The sequence below is a fragment of the Macaca thibetana genome, chromosome 14, assembly GCF_024542745.1.
Source record: "Macaca thibetana thibetana isolate TM-01 chromosome 14, ASM2454274v1, whole genome shotgun sequence".
Classification (NCBI taxonomy): Eukaryota; Metazoa; Chordata; class Mammalia; order Primates; family Cercopithecidae; genus Macaca; species Macaca thibetana.
In genome coordinates, this window is record NC_065591.1 from 78,817,723 (window position 1) to 78,837,122 (window position 19,400).

Sequence of the window (19,400 nt, forward strand, 5' to 3'; positions counted from 1 at the left end):
GCGTGAGCTGAGACCCGGCCACTGCACTCCAGCCTGGGCGACAGAGCGAGACTCCGTCTCAAAAAAAAAAACAAAAAAAAACAAAAATAGGAACAATCATAGCCTAGGACTGCCAAAGAAATATGATAGAAACTAAACATGGTTGAGGACAGTTTTTCTCTTGTTTTTTAAATAAATAATCATGGCAAGGTACAATAAAATATCCACATCTTTCCAAATCATCTTCAAACCTCTTTAAACACTACTGTAGCGGATCGATGATAGTTCAGAGTGTTCCACAGCGTCGCAATTCTAGAAGGATTTTAAAGTTTACTAAATTCAAATGAATCCTTGCTCCAGGAAGTCTGCAGTAAGGAGGCATTTATTTTCTTCCTTTTTTATTCTACTGCTACCAGCCTTTAGTACATTTACCATTCCACTGCAAGCAAGTGAGGAAATAGACAAGCGAGAGTATCCGCTTAGGGACGTATGGCAGCAAGGATGCCCTTGGCTACAAGTAAAAGAAAAGCCCACTGAGACGTAAATGAAGAGGAAATCTCTTATCTCCCAAGATAGGAAGCACAACGTGAGGGTGAGTTCTAGATGCATCAGGATTAGAAGCTTCTATGAAGGAACCAGCTCTTTATCTGTACCTATCTTTCTCCATCCTCAGGCTGGTAGCAGAATGGTTGTCATTCCAGGAGGCCCTCCCAGACTATATCCCAGTGGGCATAGTCCAGTGAAACGACGGGAAAACTATGACCATGAGGAAAATCTGGAGCACCACCTGATTTTTTAAAGTAGATTTTACTGAAACACAACCATATGCATTTCTTTTCATATCGTTTGTGGCTGCTTTCACATTATAGCAGCAGATCTGAATAGCTGCAACAGAGAATTTGAATAATTCTCACAAAGCCAGGCCAAGACAAAGAGACAGCCAATCACTGCTGCTCGTTGTTCATATTATCCTTTCCTATTTCTAATGGCCCATCTATCTGTCCATCCACCAATTTACATGAAGAGAAAATATTCTCCTTAGAGAACTAATGAATCAATAGTTCAAACATTAGGTGAATTTTAAAAACATTTTCCAGACACACAATATAATTTTTTTTTGCAATAGGTAGCTTAAATCATACTGAGGCTGATTAAAGTGGCCCCAAATGGTTATTTCTATAATATGATCTTGAAAATACCCCTTCAAAAATTCAGTTTATAATGTATATGTTGTCATATGCATTAGTATACAAGTATATATTAGCATATAAATAATAGGGAAGTAGACAAAGCTAGATTATTGTGGGAAGCAGAAAAAAAAAGATTAGCTTAGACTTGCCATAATTATAGCCTATATGTGATGAAATGTGGTAATTTGACACTAGTTGATTTAATCCTTTTTTGCATTAGTAAATACATACACATAAATACATTTATCTTCACGCCTGAAGTCAGTCTTAGGCAGGAGTGAGAAACCTTGGCAAGCAACCCAGAAAGGGAATGCAGAAGGAGACTTTCATTAGTAGTTACTAGAGAGAGTGTGTTATCTCCAATTTGCTTGACAATCACCTCTGATCTTTTCATACTCGGGCTCTTGCTAAACTAGAATTATTTCTAGTCCTTCCCTTTCCTAGTCTTTCTGAGATCTTAGAAACTTAAAATTAGGCCAGGTGTGGTGGCTCATGCCTGTAATCCCAGCACTTTGGGAGGCCGAGGCAGGTAGATCACAAGGTCAGGAGTTCAAGACCAGCCTGGCCAACATGGTGAAACCCTGTCTCTACTAAAAATACAAAAATTAGCCAGGCATGGTGGCACAGGTCTGTAATCCCAGCTACTTGGGAGGCTGAGGCAGGAGAATCACTTGAATGCAGGAGGTGAAGTTTGCAGTGAGCCGAGATCAGGCCACTGCACTCCAGCCTGGGCAACAGAGCAAGACTCTGTCTCAGAAAAAAAAGAAAAAAAAAAATAGCCAGGCGTGGTGGCATGTGCTACTTGGGAGGCTGAGGCAGGAGAATCCCCTGAACCTGGGAGGCGGAGGTTGCAGTGAACCGAGATCACGCCACTGCACTCTAGCTGGGCCACAGTGTGACACTCTGACTCTAAATAAATAAATAAATAAATAAATAAATAAATAAATAAAATTAGAATGAAACTAGAGATAACCCTTAAAAAATATTCCAGCTGAGGGACTTACTCTTTTTTTTTTCTTTTTAGATGAAGTCTCACTCTGTTGCCAGGCTGGAATGCAGTGGCTCAATCTTGCCTCACTGCATCCTTCACCTCCTGGGTTCAAGCAATTCTCCTGCCTCAGCCTCCCCAGTAGCTGGGACTACAGGCACCACCACACCCAGCTAATTTTTGTAGTTTTAGCAGAGACAGGGTTTCACCATGTTGGTCAGGATGGTCTCAATCTCTTGACCTTGTGATCCGCCCACCTTGGCCTTCCAAAGTGCTGGGATTACAGGTATCAGCCACCACGCCCAGCTGGGGGACTTATTTTTAAAAGGAGCTTGTGTAAAATGTTAATACTTATCATAATGGGAATGATACCAATTTTCCATGAAACAAGATGTGAAGAGAACCATCATTTATTGAGCATCTGCTATATGCCACATGATTTGTATATTAACTTCAGTCAATATTCATAACAAGCCTATGACATATAAAAATTCTCTGGTGATAGAGCTGGCTGGAAAATGCAGAAAATCTGACTACAGTGGAATGAAATTTATGGGATTAGTAGTCCACCAGTATCCACCACTAGGTGGTGCTGATATTGATGCAGCTTCTCAGTGATGACATTGAAAAACTTATCTCTATCTGCATAACTATCCTTAGCAAGTTAACATTTGGCTTTGTTCATGTCTCATAATTGCAAGATGGCTACAGTAGCTCCAGATATCACATCCACATTAGAGGTAGAATTGAGAGAGGCTGGGCGCGGTGGCTCACGCTGGTAATACCAGCACTTCGGGAGGCCTAGGCAGGTGGATCACATGAGGCCAGGAGTTTGAGACCAGCCTGGCCAACATGGCAAAACTCTGTCTCTACTGAAAATTACAAAAATTAGCCAGGTGTGGCCGGGTGCAGTGGCCCATGCCTGTAATCCCAGCATTTTGGGAGGCCGAGGTAGGTGGATCATGAGGTTAGGAGATCAAGACCATCCTGGCCAACACGGCGAAACCTCATCTCTACTAAAAATACAAAAATTAGCTGGGCGTGGTGGTGGGTGCCTGTAATCCCAGGTACTTGGGAGGCTGAGGCAGGAGAATGACTTGAACCCAGGAGGCAGAGGTGCAGTGAGCTGAGATTGTGCCACTGCACTCCAGCCTGGTGACAGAGCAAGGCTCTGTCTCAAAACCAAACAAACAAACAAAAAAATTAGCCAGGTGTGCTGGGCGCCATGGCTCACGCCTGTAATCCCAGCACTTTGGGAGGCCCGCCTCCCAAAGACCATCCTGGCTCACATGGTGAAACCCCATCTCTACTACAAATACAAAAAAATTAGCCGGGCAAGGTGGCGCACGCCTGTAGTCCCAGCTACTCAGGAGGCTGAGGCAGGAGAATGGCTTGAACCTGGGAGGTGGAGCTTGCAGTGAGCCGAGATCGCGCCATTGCACTCCAGCTTGGGCGACAGAGCGAGACTCTGTCTCAAAAAAAAAAAAAAAAATTAGCCAGGTGTGGCTGGGCTTGGTGGCTCATGCCTGTAATCCCAGCACTTTGGGAGGCCAAGATGGGCGGATCATGAGGTCAGGAGTTCGAGATTAGCCTGGCCAACATAGTGAAATCATGTCTCTACTATAAATACAAAAATTAGCTGGGCGTGGTGGCGGGCACTTGTAGTCCCAGCTACTCGGGAGGCTGAGGCAGGAGAATTGCTTGAACCCGAGACGCAAAGGTTGAAGTGAGCTGAGACCATGCTACTGTATTCCAACCTGGCCAACAGAGCGAGACTGTCTCAAAAAAAAAAAAAAAAAAAATTAGCCAGGGGTGGTGGTGTACATCTGTAATCCCAGCTACTCGGGAGGCTGAGGCACGAGAATTGCCTGAGGCACAAGAATTGCTTGTACCCAGGAGGCGGAGGTTGCAGTGAGCTGTGATCACATCACTGCACTCCAGCCTAGGCGACAGAACAAGACTCTGTCTAAACAAAAAAAAAAAAGGTAGAATTGAGGAAAAAGGATAAGGCCATACCCCAGAAAACCCCATCATCAGACTTCTACTTAGGTATTATTGACAACAAATGTGTCACATAGATACCCTTAGTTACAAAGGAGTCAGAGAAAGTAAGGGATGGGATTGTCAGGGTTGTGTTAGATTAGGGATGGACAAACAATAACTAAATCTGGACCACTGCCTGTTTTTGTAAATAAAGTTTTCTTGCACCATATCTATACCCATGCATTTCCATATTGTCTATGGTTGTATTCACACTACAATGGCAGAGTTGTGACAGAAACTGAATGGCCTGCAAAGTTTAAAATAGCTACTCTCTGGCCCTTTTCAGGAAAATTTGCTGACCTCTGCCTTAAACCACTTGTGAGCCATCATCTAGATTAGGCACTTCCCTCCCCCAAACAAAACTGGGAGAGCTTCTGATAGCAAAAAGAAGGGGACGTTGTCACTGAGTAAGTCACTGACATTATCTGCCACATGTAGCTGTTGTTACCTGTTTCAGATGAGGAGGATCAGAAAAGTTATGTAACTTGCCCAAAGACACAAGTTGAATGAGTGCAGTCCTAATTTCAAGTTTAGATTCAAAGTTGACTTCATGTCCTTTTGATCACCATCATAGTTTTGTGAGCTTTCTCATCTGTGAAGGAGCTGTGAGACAGCCAGCTATTATTCAATGCAGCCCTTCAATGAGTTGTACAAAAGGACAGAAAGCTAATGAATCTATCTAAATAGGTTCACAATACAATTATTTACTTTTAAACTGTATTTCAATGTTCGCTTTGTGGAGTCAAACTCTGTAAAATATTTGAAGAGATTTATTCTGAGCCAAATATGAGTGACCATGGCCCATGACACAGGCCTCAGAAGGTCCTGAAAACATGTGCCCAGGGTTGTCGGGGAGCAACTTGGTTTTACACATTTTAGGGAGGCATGAGACATCAATCAAATACATTTAAGAAATACATTGATTTGGTTCAGAAAGGTGAGACAACTCAAAGCGCGTTGGTGGGGGCTGGGGGGGCCTCCAGGCTATAGGTAAATTTAAACTTTTTCTGGTTGACATTTGGTTGAGTTTACCTAAAGACCTGGGATCATAGAAAATGTTCAGGTTAAAAATAAAAGATTGTGGAGACCAAGGTTCTTTTGAAGTCTTATTGTGGCTGCCCTTAGAGACAATAGATGACAAATGTTTCCTATTAAGATGTTCAAAAGGTGCTAGACTTTTAGTTAATCTCTTTAGGACTGGGAGGACCTAGGCCGGGCACGGTGGCTCACCCCTGTAATCCCAGCACTTTGGGAGGCCGAGGCAGGCGGATCACGAGGTCAGGAGATGGAGACCATCCTGGCTAACACAGTGAAACCCCGCCTCTACTAAATATACAAAAAAATTAGCTGGGCGTGGTGGCGGGCGCCTGTAGTCCCAGCTACTCGGGAAGCTGAGGCAGGAGAATGGCGTGAACCCGGGAGGCGGAGCTTGCAGTGAGCCGAGATCGCACCACTGGACTCCCACCTGAGACTCCGTCTCAAAAAAAAAAAAAAAAAAAAAAAAAGGGATTGGGAGGACCTGGAAGAAAAAGATCTAGCTATGTTAATAGAGATTCCTTAAAGATGCAAATTTTCCCCACAAAGGACAGCTTTGCAGGGACAATTCAAGATAATGGCAAAGAAACATGTTTTGGGGTAAAATATATTTATTTTCTTCCTTGTCTCGTAATGTTTTGCTAGAGTCAGGTTGGAAAGCAAGTTATGATATATAGGGTTAAATAAAACCCATCTGACGAGAATTTAGGATTTCTAGGGCATGACTGCCCAGACTCCTTAGATAAAAATTTGGGCAAGATTAAAAAATCAAAGTTTAGTCTTCAGTTTCCCATTTGGTTCTCTTTCCCTTACATATAAACACAGGCTATAATAACCTGAGCTACTTTAGAAAAGTTTTTTATTTTTATATATTTTTTTATTTTTATTATTTTTTTTGAGACGGAGTCTTGCTCTGTTGCCTAGCCTGGAGTGCAATGGGGCAATCTTGGCTTACTGCAACCTCTGCCACCTGGATTCAAGCAACTCTGCTTCCTCAGCCTCCCAAGTAGCCAGGACTACAGGCACGCACCACCACGGCTAGCTAATTTTTTGTATTTTTAGTAGAGACGGGGTTTTACCATGTTGGCCAGGCTGGTCTCGAACTCCTGACCTCGTGATCTGCCCACCTTGGCCTCCCAAAGTGCTGGGATTACAGGTGTGAGCCACCATGCCCTGCCTAGAATAGGTTTTTTAAAAATTATTTTTCTCCCCGGTACTTCACATATACTAACACACAATAAGGACTCAAGAAAAGTTTGTTATACCCCATACTCCACTATTGTCTCATACAAAGTAAACATAACATAATTTCATGTGTTATCTTCCCAATGAGGCTGTGAATTACATCTGTGGATACCCACTCTGCACTTAACATATGCAAAATGAATAAATGACAACCCCAACCCTCACGATTGGCCCCTTAGAACTGAAAATAATGGCAGTTGCAGTGTTTAAGGGCAACATGAATGGCTAGCCACCTTTGGCCTGCCTGGTCGGTCTCATCTATGTGTGATGGCAGCAGCATCTATATGGAGCTCAGGCCTCAACTTTGGGCTGTCTCTGAAACTTCATTTCCTCTGCAACCTGGAAACAGCAGCACAGGTGGTAAGAGAGCTAAGAACAGCATGATCAAGACAAAGGAAAAGGGCAAAATTTTGAGAGGAAGAAGAGGAAAGCTTTAGAATATTCATTTTTCTTCATTTTCCTCTCTCCATTCTCCATAACTCAATCAAGGGGATCTGGGAGAAACCACTTCCCCTCTTCCTGCTTTCCATTTCAAGTTTCTGAAGCTTCTTCAAATTTGTTTCTCTCTCTCTCTCTCTCTTGCCTGCACATCTTAGCCATGCCTGGAAGAAACTTCTCTTCCACTCTGCCGCACCACTGTCAAGCTAACCTTTCTTCTAAGGTTTTATTTTAGAGTTAACATCCTCCAAAAAGCCTTCCTCAAGAGTTGAAGATATCCCTAATATCACAGTCATGGGATCATGTACCCTGGACCTTATTGTCTGTCTGCCTGTTGTACCTTGTATTAGTCTATAAGCAAAACCTATAAGAAGCCACATCTGGCTATTCTGTGTACTCAAAAAATAATTGGCAAGTGAAAGAATGAGGAAAAGGAGGAAAAATTCAGAAGGCCCCTACCCCTTCCAATGGGTCAAGTCAGGAATTTCCTACCTGCATGTGATTCCCTGTGTCCTAGAGGGTTTTATTTACACCTCAGACCTTAGAAACTGTTAACCAGAGTCTCTGTTTGGAGATCTTATCTGTGTGCTTCTCCATGGGTGTTGTTTCCCCCTATCTCTCTAGCCATGCATTCCTCAGCTCTTTAAGTGGTGGAGCCTGTCTGCCTGGATACAGTGCAAAAGCTACAGTGTAATCTTGCTTTCTTTCAGGGCCACTGACCAGGGGAAACAAAAACTGGACTGATTGAGCTCTCCTGATGTAGACCAGCCAGTGGCCCTGTAAGTTTCCTTCTGTGTTTAAAATTCCTTATCTGACATTGCTAGCTGATCAGCAGGCCCACAGGTCAACTGAGGGCTTATCTCCAGGGCTGGAGCTTCAAAGAGATACATGCACACCACTGCCCTGGGTCAGATGGGCTGTGTCACAGTGAGTTGGGAGTAATGTGGGATCAGTTAACACACGTAACACAACCCATTAATTTTTTTTTTCAAAGAGCAAAGTTTATTTTACTTTTTCCCATTATGAAAGTCATCAATGCTCATTATTGAAAATTTGGCAAATAACAGTGGAAAGAAAAAAATTCCTTAATAGTTCAGTATATTTGATATATTTATCTTTAATCTTTTACTATGTTATATCTTTAATAGTTGTGATTATATACTTTTTGTAAAAAATGTATATTTGTATTGTGGCTTTTTTAAAATTTAAAAACATAACAAATATTTCCCTAAATTTCTACATTGTTTGGGTAAACAATTTTAATAGCTGCATAATTGTTTACATATAGCATACTTTAACTGTTTCCTCATTGTTAAGTATTTAGGTAGTTTTCAATATTTTTTTTTTTGAGATGGAGTCTTGCTCTGTTGCCCAGGCTGGAGTACAGTGGCACAGTGTCAGCTCACTGCAACCTCTGCCCCCCCAGGTTCAAGCAATTCTCCTGCCTCAACCTCCCGGGTAGCTGGAATTACAGGTACATGCCACCACGCCCGGCTAATTTTTAGTAGAGATGGGGTTTCACCATGTCAGCCAGGATGGTCTCAATCTCCTGACCTTGTGATCCGCCTGCCTCGGCCTCCCAAAGTGCTAGGATTACAGGCGTAAGCCACCGCCCCTGGCCATGCCCGGCTAATTTTTTGTATTTTTAATAGAGATAGGGTTTCACCATGTTGGCCAGGCTGGTCTTGAATTCCTGACCTCAGGTAATCCACCCACCTCAGCCTCCCAAAGTGTTGGGATTACAGGCATGAGCCACTGCACCCGGCCAGCCCCATCTTCTTTTGTGTTGGCCTTACAAGGCTGTATAGCATGGTACGAGGCATTGGTTTAGTGGTTAAGAGAAAGAAAGATAGCATCAAACACACCTAAGTTTGTGTGCATCTCAGCTTTGCTACCTGTCTGACTTTGGTGAACTTATTTCCCTGAGCTTCACTTTCATATTTCTAAAATAAAATAGGAGTAGCAATAATAGTACCTGCAACAATCCAAATGTCCTTTACCTGGTGAATGGACAAACAAAATATGGTACATTCATACAATGGAATATTATTCAGTTATAAAAAGGAAGTATGATATGTACCACAATAGAGATAAACCTTGAAAACATTATGCTAAGTGAAAGAAGCCAGGCACCAAAGATCATATATTTTATTCCATTTAGATGAAATGTACAGAATAGGCAAATCTATAGAGACAGAAAGGAGATTAGTGGTTGCTTAGAGTTTGGGAAGATGGGGAAAATGAGGGATGATAACTAAAGAATACGAAGTTTCTAGTTAAGACTTGCATGGTTTACACTGATTGATGGTGCTAAAGTTGTGTGCCTGCATCTTTGTTGCAAGGGAAACTGGGAATTTGAGTTCAATTTTTCTAAATTGAGAAATTTGCCACTTAAATATGAAAATTTTAGGCCAGGTGCAGTGGTTCATGCCTGTAATCCCAGCACTTTGGGAGGCTGAGGCAGATGGATCACGAGTTCAGGAGTTCAAGACCAGCCTGGCCAAGATGGTGAAACCCTGTCTCTACTAAAAATACAAAAAATTAGCTGGGTGCTGTGGCAGGTGCCTGTAATCCCAGCTACTTGGGAGGCTGAGCAGGAGAACTGCTTGAACCTGGAGGGGCGGAGGTTGCAGTGAGCTGAGATTGTGCCATCGCACTCCAGCCTGGGCAACAGAGTGAGTGAGACTCCATCTCAAAAAAGAAAAAGAAAAAAGAAAATTTCTCCTAACATAGAAATGTTAATCAAAAGACAATGGGCAGTCATGATTATAATCAGATGCCTACAACAAGGACAAGGCATAGACTCCTAGAGAACCCAACATCATAGGGGCAAACAGGGGAAGAGGATCCAGAGAAGAGTACAGAGAAGGCAAGGTAGTAGTATAGATGGAAAGAAAATCCAAAAAGAAAAAACAGTCAGAAAGTAGATTAAATAATTTTAAGGAGGGAGTTATCAAGAGTGTTAGTATACATAGGTCAAATCAAGTAAAGACTGAGAATTATCCATTGGTGTTAGCCATTAGGAGGTCATTCATACCTTTAGTATGACTAATTTCAGTGGGCTAAAATGGAAACGGGAGATGATGACATAAAAACATACACTATCTCAAGACCTGGGGATCTAATCTCAACATGTATTTGTTTTAATAAACATCATCATTTTCAATCCTTGTAAAGTCTTATGAGGAAGGGACTATTATTACCCCCATTTTACAGATGAGCAAATAGACTTGGAGATGAAAGGTCACCTCTGGGTCTCACAACCAGACTTGTCTGACATCAGAGTTAGAAAGAACTCAACCACTAGATCACACTGCCAATACTTTATAATAGCTGTGGGTTTTAGGACAATCCCCGGAATCAGAGATTCTCAGAATGGAAAGGGATTTGAACTCGGTTCCTTTTGGTTCTACTTCAGTGGTTATTTCTTAGATCTGCAAAGCCAGAATATGTCTCTACCCTTGTCTGCTCATTATATTATGTTTATTCCTCTTTTATATTTGGTTTTGAATCCATTTCCTCCTCTCTGATTTCTTTTTCTTTTTTCATAGAGGTAGGGTCTCACTATGTTGCCTAGGCTGGTCTTGAACTCCTGGGCTCAAGTGATCCTCTCACCTTGGCCTTCCAAAGTACTGGGATTACAGGTGTGAGCCGCTGTGTCCAGCCTATTTTCTTTTTTCTCTGAGGAATTACCCATTGTCTGAACCTTGGTCCGTTGCTTTGATAAATGCTAACCTCACCTCTGTCTCCAGGGCTGGGCAAGTTACTCAGACTTGCCCAGTTAGAACATGACATTCCTTTGACCACTGTAATAAGTTTAAGGATAAACTTAAACTTCAGGCCACTGCAAGTCCTATCCAAGACTTACATCATACATGGGGGAAGAGAAGTTCTATTTTCTGACATTCTGAAATCAGGGAGTACATAGAGCTAGGGCTGTAGGAACCACCAGAGTGAGGGCTACACTTTGGAGAGCAGATCCAGAAGGTGAAGAGATTTGGGGTCCCAGTGACATTACTTGAGCCTTTTAATCAACCCCCATTTAAAGCCAGACTTTCCTTTCTTTCTTTCTCTCTTTCTCTCTTTATTTATTTGAGATGGAATTTTGCTCTTATTGTCCAGGCTGGAGTGCAATGGCGCGATCTTGGCCCACCGCAACCTCTGCCTCCCAGGTTCAAGAGATTCTCCTGCCTCAGCCTCCTGAGTAGCTGGTATTACAGGCATGTGCCATCCTGGCTAATTTTTTTGTATTTTTAGTAGAGACAGGGTTTCTCTATGTTGGTCAGGCTGGTCTTGAACTCCCGACCTCAGATGATCAGCCCACCTTGGCCTCCCAAAGTGCTGAGATGACAGGTGTGAGCCACTGCACCTGGCCGAAGCCAGACTTTTCATAATATAAGTGAATTATTTTTTTTTAAAGCAGGTTCTTGCTATGTTGCCCAGGCTGGAGTGCAGTGGTACGATCACATCTCACTGCAGCCTCAACTTCCTGGCCTTAAGCAATCCTTCCACATCAGCCTCCCAAATAGCTGGAACTACAGGCACATGCCACCATGTCCAGCTTTTTTTTTTTTTTTGGTAGAGGTAGGGTCTCTCTCTGTTTCCCAGGCTGGTCTCAAACTCCTGGCCTCAAGGAATCCTCCTGCCTCGGCCTCTCAATGCTAGGATTACAGGTATAAGTCACCATGCCCAGCCATGAATAATTTTTTAGTTTGTTTAAGTCAGTTTGAATGGAGTTTTCTCTGACTTCATACCAAGACCTAATGCATGGCTTATTACTGCCTGCATAGTATTTTCTCCCCCAGCCGAATTAACTCCAATCCTGCCATATTTCTCTTTATACTCTATCCCCATCAATGCCTAGGATGGTGTCTTGTACATAACATGTGCTCAGTAAATGTCTGATGGAGTTAGTGGATTGAATGTGGGTTGATTCTGCAACATTCCCTAAAAGTTGCTTTCGAAAAGCCTTCTGTCAGCCGGGCGCGGTGCCTCACGCCTTTAATCCCAGCACTTTGGGAGGCTAAGGCGGGCAGATCACAAGGTCAGGAGATCGAGACCATCCTGGCTAACACGGTGAAACCCCGTCTCTACTAAAAATACAAAAAATTAGCCGGGAGTGGTGGCAGGTGCCTGCAGTCCCAGCTACTCGGGAGGCTGAGGCAGGAGAATGGTGTGAACCTGGGAGGAGGAGCTTGCAGTGAGCCAAGATGGCGCTACCGCACTCCAGCCTGGGCGAGAGTAAGAGACTCCATTTCAAAAAAAAAAAAAAAAAAAAAAAAAGCCTTCTGTCTGTAAGTTTGCTGACTGCTGCTTTTGCTTTTGTCTCTTAATCACAAAAGTAATCTGTAGAAGAACTTCCAAATATTTGATCTTTCTGTTTGTTTGAATCCACATTGAACTGAACTTAGTGTAAATATGTACTTGGAATACTCACTACATGCTCCAACAAAACTGATTGGAAGATGCAGAGTGGATTGCTCTATCGGTGGCTCAGTCAAATAAAATGTTTACTTTCTGCCCTTTGTAAAAAAACAAAAAACAAACAAATAAAAACCTGTTTTTTTTCTCTGGAGCTTGAGTCCTTTCACACAAAGCTACTGGCATTCTCTCAAATTAAAAAGGGGTAGAGAAATACGATATTTTTCTGTTTATTACTGTGAAAACGTAGCCTCAATTCTGTACCAGAATGGCCATGAGCTCTTGCTGCTGTGCACCGTTTAGGAACACTGCTCTTTGGGCTGAGCTCATTAAACCTGAAAGACTCAGACAGAAATACTTTTAGAACACATTGAAGAACACTGTGAAATGATGTGTCATAGCTGTGAATGGCTGGAAAATCCTGATTTGCTAGTATTAATAACTGCTGAAAACAAAAAGAAATAAGGAAATAAAAAACAACTGCTGAGATGGCTGTGTCACATTGAAATAGGCCAGGAGAATCTTCTACCATATCTTGATGACAAAAAAACAGTGGAGGAAATGTAGTGAATTGATTATGTTAATATTTCACTTCATCATAACTATAATGACAGCTGACCCTTACTGAGTACTTATTATATACTCAGTACACTCAGGCACTGTTCTAATCATTTTACACATATCAATAATGAGTAGCGACTATTATTATCCCCATTTTACACATATGAAACTGAGGTATGACATAATTACTTAACTTGCTTGAGGTCACACAGGTTGTAATGGACGAGCTAGGATTTATACCAGATAGTCTTGATCTAAAGCTTCTATTGTTCTTAACCATGGTGTTTTACTGTTTTTCACAGTATTTGCACAGATAAGTTAATAAGCTTATAGGAATGTAGGAATACAACCTTTGGGAAAGTCATCTTGCAACACCTATTAAAATTTAAATTATACCTACCTTTATTTTTATGTATTTATTTATTTATTTATTTTGAGACAGAGTCTTGATTTGTCACCCAGGGTGGAGTGCAGTGGTGCAATCTCGGCTCACTGCAACCTCCGCCTCCTGGGTTCAAGCCATTCTCCTGCCTCAGCCTCCCGAGAAGCTGGGATGACAGGCATGCACCAACAGGCCTGGCTAATTTTTTTTTTTTGAGATGGAGTCTCCCTCTGTCACCCAGGCTGGAGTGCAGTGACATGACCTTGGCTCACTGCAACCTCCGCCTCCTGGGTTCAAGCCATTCTCCTGCCTCACCTTCCTGAGTAACTGGGACTACAGGTGTGCACCACTATGCCTGGCTAATTTTCGTATTTTTAGTAGAGACGGGGTTTCAGCATGTTGACCAGGATGGTCTCGATCTCTTGACCTCATGATCCGCCCACCTCAGCCTCCCAAAGTGCTGGAATTACATGGGTGAGCCACCGCACCCAGCCGATTAATTTTGGTATTTTTAGTAGAGACAGGGTTTCACCATGTTGGCTATGCTGGTCTCGAATTCCTGACCTCAGGTGATTCACTTTGGCCTCCCCAGGTGCTGGGATTACAGGCATAAGCCACCGTGCCCAGCTACACATACCTTTAACCCAACAATCCAGGAACATATTCTACAGAAGTAATAGATATATACTAAAGGATGTACATACAAGAATTTTTATTGTGATATTCTTGATGGTAACTGGAAAATCCTGATGTCCATCAATAAAGGTTGAATTAGCAGCGACACAATCATATTTGGCAGGTATATTTTGAATGAATTGGATCTAGATCTATTGACCTGGAAATATATCCATGGTGTTCCATCAAATGAGGAAAGTAAATAGCAGAAACTATATGGAATGTGATTCACTTTTATCAAACAATAAACAAATTATACATATATACACTCATATGTGGTTTCATGAGAATTGAGTGGAATTAGCATACATTGGGCAGAGAGTATTTGGAGGTGGCTGGGGGGAAGAAGTGAGCATAAAAAAGTAAAACAAAGACTAAAACAACACAGAACAATAGACATGGCATAATGTCAAATGAAAATGTCAAATATAAAGTTCTACAGTGTTATTGCAAATATCTAGTATTGAATATGCATTTAAGAAAAGCTGAACAATAGCAAGAACAAACGTTAAACATTAATTTGATTAAAAGGTTATTTTGTGAGAAAACTTTTTCTTGGATTTTGCTTATTTTTTAATATAGATTTTTGTAATAAAGAACCATTAATAGGGGGAACAAGATTACAAATCATTTAAGGAGACGACTAAGTCTGGAACTCACAGGTGAGATTAAGGTGAAATTGTAAGGGCTGGGCACAGTGGCTCACATCTGCAATCCCAGTGCTTTGGGAGGTGAGAAGATCGCTTGAGGCCAGGAGTTTGAGACCAGCCTGGGTAACATAATGAGACCCCATCTCTTCCAGAAAAAAATAAAAAATAAAAATAAATTAAAATAAATTAGCTGGGAGTGGTGATGTGTACCTGTAGTCCTATTTATATGGGAGACTGAGGTGGCAGGTGGGTGGGGGGAGTAAGTGGGCACAAAAAAGGTAAGAAAGGGTAGGTGAGCCTAGGAGTTTGAGGTTACAGTGAGCTATGATCATGCCACTGCACTCCAGCCTGTGAGACAGAGCAAGAATCTATCTCTAAAAAGAAAAAAAAAATGAAATTAAGTACTGTGGTCAATTTATTGCAATATGAACATGGACTATGTGAAGTGTTATGGAGGTAGCTTTGCCAAACCTCATGGCTAGGAGCCCAGAAGGAAAAAGTCGAAGCAGCACTGAGCTGATACGAGACCAATTTCCACATTCCTGATTTGTGACTTGCGTGGCCCCAAATCACAGCTGCCTTGAACCTATATATTTATTTGGGTGCCCACTAGCAACTTGAGAGCTTTGGAAACTACTTATCCCCATTACAAAATATTGGGCATCCATCCATCCAGCTGTTCAACTAGCAACAGTTGTGTGCCTACCATGTGCCAAGCCATACACCAGGGGGTCCTTCTATGGTAAGGCTGCTTCTATTACAGAAGATAAATATATTCTCCTCTTCCTCCCATAAACTTTATCTATGCATAAGCACGCTCACTTACCCTGCTCACTGTGCAAAATAGAAAGGAAATGGATTTTTATTTTTTAACTTTTAAGTTCAGGGGTACATGTGCAGGTTTGTTATATAGGTAAATTTTGTCATGGGGGTTTGTTGTACAAATTATTTCCTCACCTAGGTATTAAGCCTAGTACCCATTAATTATTTTTCCCAATCCTCTCCCTCCTCCCACCCTCCAGTAGTCCCCAGTGTGTGTTCCTCTCTGTGTGTCCATTTGTTCTCATCATTTAGCTCCCATTTGAAAGTAAGAACATGTGGTATTTGGTTTTTTGTTCCTGTGTTAGCTTGCAAAGGATAATGGCCTCCAGCTCCATCCTAGCCCCTGATCTTATTCTTTTTTATGGCTGCATAGTATTCCATGGTGTATATGTACCACATAATGAAAATATGTAGCCAGGCACAGTGGCTCATGCCTGTAATCCCAGCACTTTGGGAGGCCAAGGCAGGTGGATCACCTGAGGTCAGGAGTTCGAGACCAGCCTGGACAACGTGGTGAAACCCCATCTCTACTAAAAATACAAAAAATTAGCCGGGCGAGGTGTCAGGCGCCTATAGTCCCAGCTACTTGGGAGGCTGAGTCAGGATAATCACTTGAACCTGGGAGGCGGAGGTTGCAGTGAGCCGAGATCACGCCACTGCACTCCAGCCTGGGTAACAGAGCAAAACTCCGTCTCAAAAAAAAAAAAATTTTTTTTTGAAAATTTAAAAGCAAATTATTCTTATTATTGTTTTTTTTTTTTCTAGCAGCCCCACTCTGGTTCTGTCCAGTTTTGAGTGTGAGGTCTGTAAAGGATTTTAGCTGATGAGTGATATTGTATTTTATAAATAGAAAATGAAAGTTATGTGGAATGCTACTGCAATATTTGGGTAAGAGAAAATGATGACCTAAATCAAGGTTCTGGCAGTGAGGATGTAGAAGAAAAGATAGATTTGAGAGGTGTTTAGGAGTAGAATAAATAGAATGAGTGCATATTGATGGCAGTGGGGTGCGGAGGGGTGTGATGAGAGAGGAAGCTATAGATAACATCAGTTTACTTGAATGAATGTGGAAGTGGTAATACCACTAATAGAAAAATGACTACAGAATAAGGAGCTGGTTTGGAGTTGGAGAGGATACATTCTACTTTATATACCCTAGGTTTGAGGTTCCCAGGAGAAATCCAGGTGGAGATGTCAAGTAAGATGTCAAAAATACAGGTCTGGAGATTAACATAGAAGTATAAATATATATTTAAGAGTAGTTAGAGTATGAATAATAATTGAAGTTAAGGTAGCAGTGTGCTGGGTGAAAAGGAAAGACAGGTGAATAATTAAATATTGGAGTACTAATACGTAAGGTCTGGCTAACAGAAGAAGCAGCCAAGTAAGCAAATTGAGAAGAGAGACATTGTGGTTCATCAGGAAAATCAGGAGAATGGATTGTCATGGAAACAAAAGGAAGAGAATTCCAAAAAGCAGAGTGTTTGGGGATATCAAATACCCCAAAGAAAGCAGTGGAAACAATGAAAAGTATTCATTGGCCTTGGCAGTAAGAAAGTCATTGAAGACCTTTAAAAGAACATTAAAGTACACAAGCAACAAAAGCAAAAATAAATAAGTGGGACTGTATCAAACTAAAAATCTGCACAAGCAAAGGAAGCAATCAACAGAATGAAAAGGCAACCTATGTAATGGGAGAAAACATTCGTAAACCATATATCTGATAAGGAGTTAATATACAAAATATATAAAGAATTCATACAACTCAGTAGCAAAAAACCAATGATCCAATTAAAAAATGGACAAAGAGCCTCAGTAGGCACTTGCCCAAAGCAGACATACAAATGACCCACAGGTACATGAAAAGGTGCTCAACATCACTAACCATCAGGGAATTGCAAATCAAAACCACAATGAGATATAATCTCACACCAGTTAGAATGGCTGTCATCAAAAAGGCAAAATATATCAAATGTTGGTAAGGATGTGGAGAAAAGGGAATCCTTCTCCACTCTTGATGGGAATGTAAATTGGTACAGCCATTATGGAAAACAGTATGGAGGTTCCTCAAAAAATTAAAAATGGAACTACCATATGACCCCAGCAATCTCACTCCTGGGTATATATTCAGAGAAAATGAAATCAATATCTCAAAGAGAATATGCACACCCATGTTCACTCTAGCATTATTTAAAGTAGCCACAACATTAAAACAACCTAAGTGTCTATTGATAGATGAATGGGTAAATAAATTGTGTTATGTATAGACAAATGGAATATTATTCAGCCTTAAAAAGAAGGAAATACCATAATTTGCAACATAGATGAACCTTGAAGGCATTATGCTAAGTGAAACAAACCAGACAGACAAAGCCAAATACTGTATTATCTTACGTATGTATAGAATCTAAAAAGTTGAACCCATAGAAACAAATAGTAGAATGGTGGTCGCCAGGGGCTGGGGGCAGGGGAAATGGGGAAATGTTGGTCAAAGGGAACAAACTTTCAGTTATAAGATGAGTAAGTTCTAGGGACCTAATATACAGCTTGGTGACTATAGTTTCCATGTAATACTATACACTTGAAATTGTTGAGAGATCTTAAATGTTCTTACCAACCCGCCCCCGTGAATACACACATACATTTAAGTTCACTAGTGAAGTGATAGCTGTGTTAACTAACTTGATTATGGTAATCATTTCACAATATACATATATCAAATTATCACATTTATACTTTAAATTTATAAAATTTTGTCAATTATATCTCAAAACAGCTAGAAAACTTTTTTTTAAAAAAAGAACTGTGAGAAGATGGATATATTAATTTGCTTGACTGTAGTAATCATTTCACTATGTATATGTATATCAAAGTATATTATATCCCTTAAGTATATACAAAAAAAAAAAAGGACTATTTAACATGAAAAAAGCTGAGCGCGGTGGCTCACGCCTGTAATCCCAGCACTTTGGAAGGCCGAGGCGGGCGGATCACAAGGTCAGGAGATTGAGACCACCCTGGCTAACACGGTGAAACCCCGTCTATACTAAAAATACAAAAAAATTAGCCGGGCCTCGTGGCGGGCTCCTGTAGTCCCAGCTACTCAGGAGGCTGAGGCAGGAGAATGGCATGAACCCGGGAGGCGGAGCTTGCAGTGAGCCGAGTTCACGCCGCTGCACTCCAGCCTGGGTGACAGAGCGAGACTCTGTCTCAGAAAAAACAAAACAAAACAAAACAAAACAAAAAAAACCATGAAAAAAATCCCATCAAAGTGTGTGGGTCGTGGGTACTGGATTGTAGGATATTTAAATATGAACACAGGGAAGGTGCAGAAGGATGCAGAGTGAGGTGGGGGCATGGTGGCTCACACTTGTAATCCCGGCACTCTGAGAGGTCGAAGCAGCTGGATCACTTGAGGTCAGGAATTCGAGACCACCCGGCCAACATGGCGAAATCCCGTCTCTACTAAAAATTACAAAAATTAGCTGAGCATGGTGATGTGCCCCTATAGTCCCAGTCACTCAGGAGTCTGAGGCAGGAGAATCGCTTGAACCTGGGAGGCAGAGCCGAGATCATGCCACTGCACTCCAGCCTGGGCAACACAGTGAGACTCCGTCTCAAAAAAAAAAAAAAATAATAATAAAAGGATGCAGAGTGGAGTTTGGTTCTGAAGGAAATAATAAATGGTGATAGCTAACATTTATTAAGTGCTTATTTTGTGTCAGGTTTAGTGTCTGACACGTAGCATCTAATTTTGTGAACCATGTACAATTGTTGTCTCTTTTTGTTTATTTATTTTTTAATTTTAATTTAATTTAATTTTATTTTAAGATAGAGTCTCGCTCTGTTGCCCAGGCTAGAGTGCAGTGGCACAATCTCGGCTCACTGCTAGCTCTGCCTCCCGGGTTCACGCCATTCTCATGCCTCAGCCTCCGGAGTAGCTGGGACTACAGGCGCCTGTGACCACGCCC

General features: G+C 41.6%; 2 protein-coding genes across 3 annotated transcripts in view; one reads left to right on the forward strand and one right to left on the reverse strand.

Annotated features, from left to right (window-relative positions):
• ME3 (malic enzyme 3) overlaps positions 1-19,400 on the reverse strand; it is a 1,085,505-nt gene that overhangs the window by 524,589 nt on the left and 541,516 nt on the right. The gene's annotated exons all lie outside the window — the stretch shown is intronic.
• The window catches only part of TMEM135 (transmembrane protein 135), a 356,382-nt gene that overhangs the window by 36,873 nt on the left and 300,109 nt on the right, over positions 1-19,400 (forward strand). For both annotated transcript variants that reach the window (XM_050755863.1, XM_050755860.1), the window contains exon 2: positions 7,629-7,697. The gene's annotated coding sequence lies outside the window, so the exon portion shown is untranslated. The remainder of the gene's footprint in view (positions 1-7,628; positions 7,698-19,400) is intronic.